This window comes from Empidonax traillii, unplaced genomic scaffold, assembly GCF_003031625.1.
Source record: "Empidonax traillii isolate 1590-97213 ecotype Southwest subspecies unplaced genomic scaffold, ASM303162v1 scaffold645:size365152, whole genome shotgun sequence".
NCBI classification, from domain to species: domain Eukaryota; kingdom Metazoa; phylum Chordata; class Aves; order Passeriformes; family Tyrannidae; genus Empidonax; species Empidonax traillii.
Genome location: NW_020955838.1, coordinates 338,162 through 343,570, shown reverse-complemented (window position 1 = coordinate 343,570; position 5,409 = coordinate 338,162). Strand labels below are relative to the sequence as shown.

Here is a 5,409-nt window from a genome sequence, read left to right as displayed (position 1 = left end):
GAGTGAGAAAAACTTTTTTAAACGGAAAAATTATTTTAAAATTAAAGGTGATTTAATGACTAAAGATTTTGGTTGGTGTCAAGAATTAACTCCAGAAGTAACTACCAAAGCCTATTTTTTCTGTTTAGAGTTGGTATGTTTTGAGCACCAGACCCATCCAGCTCCTGGTTATGGTGAAGCGAAGCATTTGCAAATGTCCTCATGGCCTCAGGGGGCAACTGAGTTCTGGCACAAGTTTTGTGCTAGGGGAAAGTGGGTTTGCAATTTAGAAAACAGAGCTGCTCCAACAAAAGGTGGTTATTTAATTTAATAGGACTTTAATAGAGACACTTTATCTCTAATAAACAAAGCGTGTGCATGCAATTACATTACTTAGAACATCGACTATCTGTGCAGTGCAAAAATATTGCTCTCAGTTGCTTTGTTAAAATACAGCTCAGCTCCATGCATGTGGTTTTTCTGCTCTTCAGTGTGTGGAACTATTCTCTGAAAACTGAAATAAATATTCACAGGAGATAGGACCACATTGCCTCAGGTCTTTCACAGGGATATTCTGGCATCTCTCCAATGCTAAGTGAAGCCTCCTCTAAGGGTTTCCTGGTGAATTCTGTGAGTTCCACGTAGAGTTGCTTACCCATTCCTCTGTCAGTAACCACAACTCTAAACCAGAGACAGTAAGAGAACAGTAAGAAAATGTTGTTTATCTGTATAAAGAACGTCTTCAAGCTATGACAAAACATATAATTATGTTTATCCAATATTGATGTTTCTATTTACCAGAGCACAGAGGATGAGGCACAAAGTTTCAGTGAGTTACCAGGGCTTACCTAAAGCTACAGTTTCTAACCAATAACGTGGACTTCAGAGGTGAGGAACTAGCATATTATATCTGAACCATAGCCCAGTTCCCAAACTTGTAGTCCCACAAGTCCAGCGTGGGCTCCACAGGAGCTTGTTGGGCTCAGGGACATGGCAATGAAAACTGGGAGTCACTGCCTCAGTGGAGTGTATGAACCCGTAGGTCCTTGTATCAAAAGACCTTAGGTATAAGGGGGTTATTTTTGTTTAAAAAAACATAATTTATTTACCACACTAAAAAACCCACAGGTATTTCAAGAAGTTATTATCTAAAGTTAGATAGATTTTTTTTTTTCCTTGTAACTCAAAGTCTTCTCTCTTTTGACCCCACAGCAAGGGACAATGTGTGTTATGCTATTTTGGATCTACACATGGCCAAAAATCACATGTATATTGACCAGTCATCTGCCATCTACAAGCATGGATAATGGTCCATTTCTCCCCTGTACTATTTTTGGATTTTCTTCCCTGCCCAACCACAAAACAACAGACTGATTGACAAACAGACTTTTTACTGGGAAATCAGATTAAAAAATATTTCACCAAGCTCTGTGTAGTTCAAAACTCCGAAGAGAGCTTGGTGCTCCATGGAGCCCCAATTTAGCATGCTAAATTTTCAGATTATCTGACAGCCAGGGCCAATCATAACCCAAAACTACAGAAAAGAACAACAATTTCAGAAATTATCAAGCGAAGAGCTGCCCTGGACACCCAAAAGGAAATGCCAACTAGGCACAGGCTGGGTGATCCTTACCCCCAAAAGTATTTCAATCCTTCAGTCTGATCAGTATTCCCAGCAAAGATATTTCTGCTGGAGTTATGCTTATAACCAGGTCAGCTTTTTCCCATGAAAAAAACAGGGAGGAAAAAGGACTTTTTTCCAACGCTACGTAGCAAATTGACAAGTGGCTTTTCTTCTAATCTGTTTAGTTCTGAGTCTCTCTCTTATTGACATAACACAAAGGACGAAGTCTTCATTAGAAGAATGGTTCAAAACTGGTTGGCACAGACCCGAGGTTTGCACTGCAAGCCAAAGGCAGAGGCAGATTCACCCCTCTTCCCTCACCTCCCTTTCTCCCTTCCTCCCTCATCTGGGGAGAATTTATCACATGTTAATCTGCTGGTTCTCACCCAATGAATCAGTAGGCACAAGGATTTTGAATTCAGCAAATGAAGCAGAACACAGATTTTAAAAGGAAGAAATGCCCTGACTGCTCACGGGTGCAAGAGGGTACTTGGGTAAGTCAGCTCTTGCCCTTTCATGGCTCTTTTTTTTTTGAGTGAGAACTGATGTGGCAGGTCCAGACCCAAATGTCGTGGGAAGACACAGAAACTGGAGTGACTTGGTTTGCAGGAATGTCTACTCTAAGAATCCCCCATGGCTTGGAGGAGTGAGAGCCCAATCAGCTCAGCAGACTCCCCATGATGTACCTAATCCTGAAGTAGCTCCAGGCAATCCCAGGATACTATGGGCAGGTACAGACAAACCTGGACTTGTTCCACTTGCGGGGGTGCTGGAATGGGAAGGACAGGAGCATGGTGTGGATAGGAGCTGGCTCAGAGATGCCAGATCACTGCATTAACCCAGGGTTGAACCCAAGCTCTGCTCCAAAAATACTTGGCTTTACTCTGTACTGACACAGGTTTATGGCTTCGAGAGCTAAGCCTGTAAATCCATATGGAGAGGGACACTTCACAGATTGACAAACTCAGGTCTCTGGCAGTTTGGGGATCCCTTTGCTATCTTCTGTCTCACACTGCAGGTGCCTAGAAACTGAGACAAGGTTTTGAGCAATGCCTAAATTGTGAAGGTAACCCAGAAAATTACCAGCTGAGTAACAACTATGCAGTGGAACTGACATCTCACAGGACTGTATATAGGGAACAGAAGTTTTCAGGCAAGTCCAAGAGAGCAGCTGTTTTCATCCTGTTACTGCTCGACTCTGGGGCTGCTGAGCATTTTCTATAACATTATCTGAGCAGAGGCCAGGATCCATCAGGATTAATATAGCTTGTTTCTTGGCTTTTCTGAGCCACGACTTAATGAAATAAATTGGAATAGATTGGACAGAGTTGGCTCAGTGCCCAACACAAGCCTCGTTGTCACTTGGGAAGAGTAGCAGACATCAGTATGAGAGGCTACAGGCTTTTGCTGCCAAGGGTTTTATTATATCGTTCCTGATTTACGGGGTCAGGCTTGGTAGGTAGCCTGACTCTGCAGCTCCATCTCTTGGCAAACATCAGGTATCAAACATACTGCACAGCCTTCACATACTTCAGGTAGAGGTGCGTGATAAATACTTTTCAGTGAAAAATACTCCTCATTTCCTTAGCAATAATGGAGGGACACAACTCTCACCTAAAATAGAAGAGGGAATTCTCTCGTGTACTTCCTTCTGTACCGTTTGTTATGTTATCAACTGTTGCCCTGGAAACAGTCCCTAAGTCAGAATCCAGCAACTGAGAAAGAAACTGGGGTTTGTCTGTAGTTTTTTCTTATTTTTTTTAAATACAGAATTGTATTTTTTGAACTGCTACTATTTTTCAGTCCTGAGAAAAGATTCAGTAGTTCCTGAATAAACATTTTTATTTAAAAAATAATTTTGTCATCTTCTTTTCTGATCAGCCAATTTTCCCCTATGATGGCTGATGCAATCATGATATACACAGCTACACTGTTCTCCTTGTTTGTAGGTCAGTATGTCTCATGAAAAAAAAAACCCACAAATTTGCAAACAATTATTATTTGCTGCACCGTGGCCTTCAGCAGCCTGTATGACGGATGGACTGATTGACACCTGTGCTTCTAAGTGAACCTAAGTGATTTACCCTAGTTGATAAAGTGGTTTTACCACAATTACAAACTAGTCAAGAATAGTCAGGCTTTTTCAGACCTGCTAATAAATCATAGTCATGCCTTATTCTGACCTGGATTAAAAGTATTTTAAAAACTGGCAATACACAAAAAGTACAAGATTACTCAAGTTATCTTGCAACAAGTACAGATAAATTCAGCCTCTGGGAATGGAGAGGAATAAATGCAGATACAAAACAGTCTTGGACAGTCAAGTGACAAAAGATTTTTTTTTCTGAGAGAGTTTGAAAATTAACAAAGAAATGGGAGAGTGAAAAAAGTGGAAAGCAAAAAAAATTTAAGTAAATCAAGAGAGGAGCTTTGAGGAGACACCAGCAAAGCAAGATGCCATCACAGCTGAACACAGAATTTTCAAAGAGAAGACAGTGCTTTCTGAGAGGAAGAATATGAACTACATCTTCTAGGTTCTAAATTTAACTGTCAAGAGTCAGAAAAACACTTGGGTGTTCCTGTAGGTATTTTGCCATAGATGTCTTGTAGTGCTAAAAAGAGGAAGAGTTAGGAAGGAAAAAGAATGAAACATAGAAGCAATACTGAAAATACTTTTTATTACCCAAACAAAGTACATCAGGATCAGTTCTGAACACCTTGGGAAGGACATAAAATGAGTTCAGAAATGACAATGAAAATAATTAGAGGCATGAAAAGCTTCTAAATGAATAGTAAAATCAAACCTTTTCACTTCAGAGAAGGGAAAAGATAAAGGTGTTCAAAGCAATGAATGGCACCAAAGAAAATGGGTCCTGTTCATCATTTCCCGTCATACAGGAGCAGTAGGGCATCTGCTGAAAATGAAAGACAAAAGCTGAAGAGCAATCCTTTCCCACAGCATATGACTGCCTAGTGCAGTTCCTTCCCACTGGAGGCAACCGAGGCCAAGAGTCTGCAAATTAAAAGGGAATGGAAATGTGCATGGAGAAAAAGACAGTGTGTCAAGTGCTAAAAATAAAGATGTGATTTGATTTTAATGGAGGCCATCTTTCAGTATAGCCTGCAAGACGTAAAGTGGTCTTAGAGGGTGGGCAAGAGAGAACTTTTTCCTCTCCAAGGAGATTCATTTTATCTATCTTGTTCCGGTATTTCTCAGACCTTTCACTGCCAGACCTGGCCCTTTCCACTGTCCCAGAGAGGATGCTGGTGCAGATGCAGGAGTGCCTGTTTATGAAGCAGCAGGTCCTGTTTTACTGCACCAGCAAATAGGAAAAAGCTGGGAGAAGCTAAATGTGGCCACGGGGTGACAAAAACAGACAGAATTTGCAAGAGTGCAAAAATGAAACTAGACTCACAGTTCAGCTCAGTTTCCAAACAGCCAAATTTCGAGAGAGTGGCGTTCTCACTTTGAAACCAGCAGGGGAAAACAGAGAGAAGCTCTGAGGACAATGCTCTTCAGGAAGGATTAATAAACTGACACAAGCCGCTGAGACAAAATTTCACTGTCTGTGCGAGAGAGAAGAGCCATGACCAACCCAGGAAGTACAAGGGAAGTGTGGCCAGTCTCTTCGCGAACGAAGAACCAGGGAAGGTCTTTCCACCTTCCAGCCTGCGCATTGGATTTTTTAGGTGAGACACAGTGTGCGCGGAACTGAGCCCACCCTTTAATCCTGAGGTTCATCTGCCGGGGCCAAGCACGCTTGGACGGTGGCAGCGAGGTCCTCAGGACGTAGATGGATTGCCTT

At 41.7% G+C, this 5,409-nt stretch overlaps 1 long non-coding RNA gene across 4 annotated transcripts in view; it reads right to left on the bottom strand.

The window, feature by feature from the left end:
• Positions 1-349: 349 nt before the first annotated feature.
• Positions 350-5,409, bottom strand: part of LOC114065324 — an 8,749-nt gene continuing 3,689 nt past the window's right edge. Inside the window, exons 2-3 of one of the 4 annotated variants that reach the window (XR_003572930.1) lie at positions 4,408-4,515; positions 350-660 (exon numbers count right to left, since the gene is read on the bottom strand). This is a non-coding gene — a long non-coding RNA (uncharacterized LOC114065324). The other 3 variants (XR_003572928.1, XR_003572927.1, XR_003572929.1) reach the window with 3 other exon arrangements.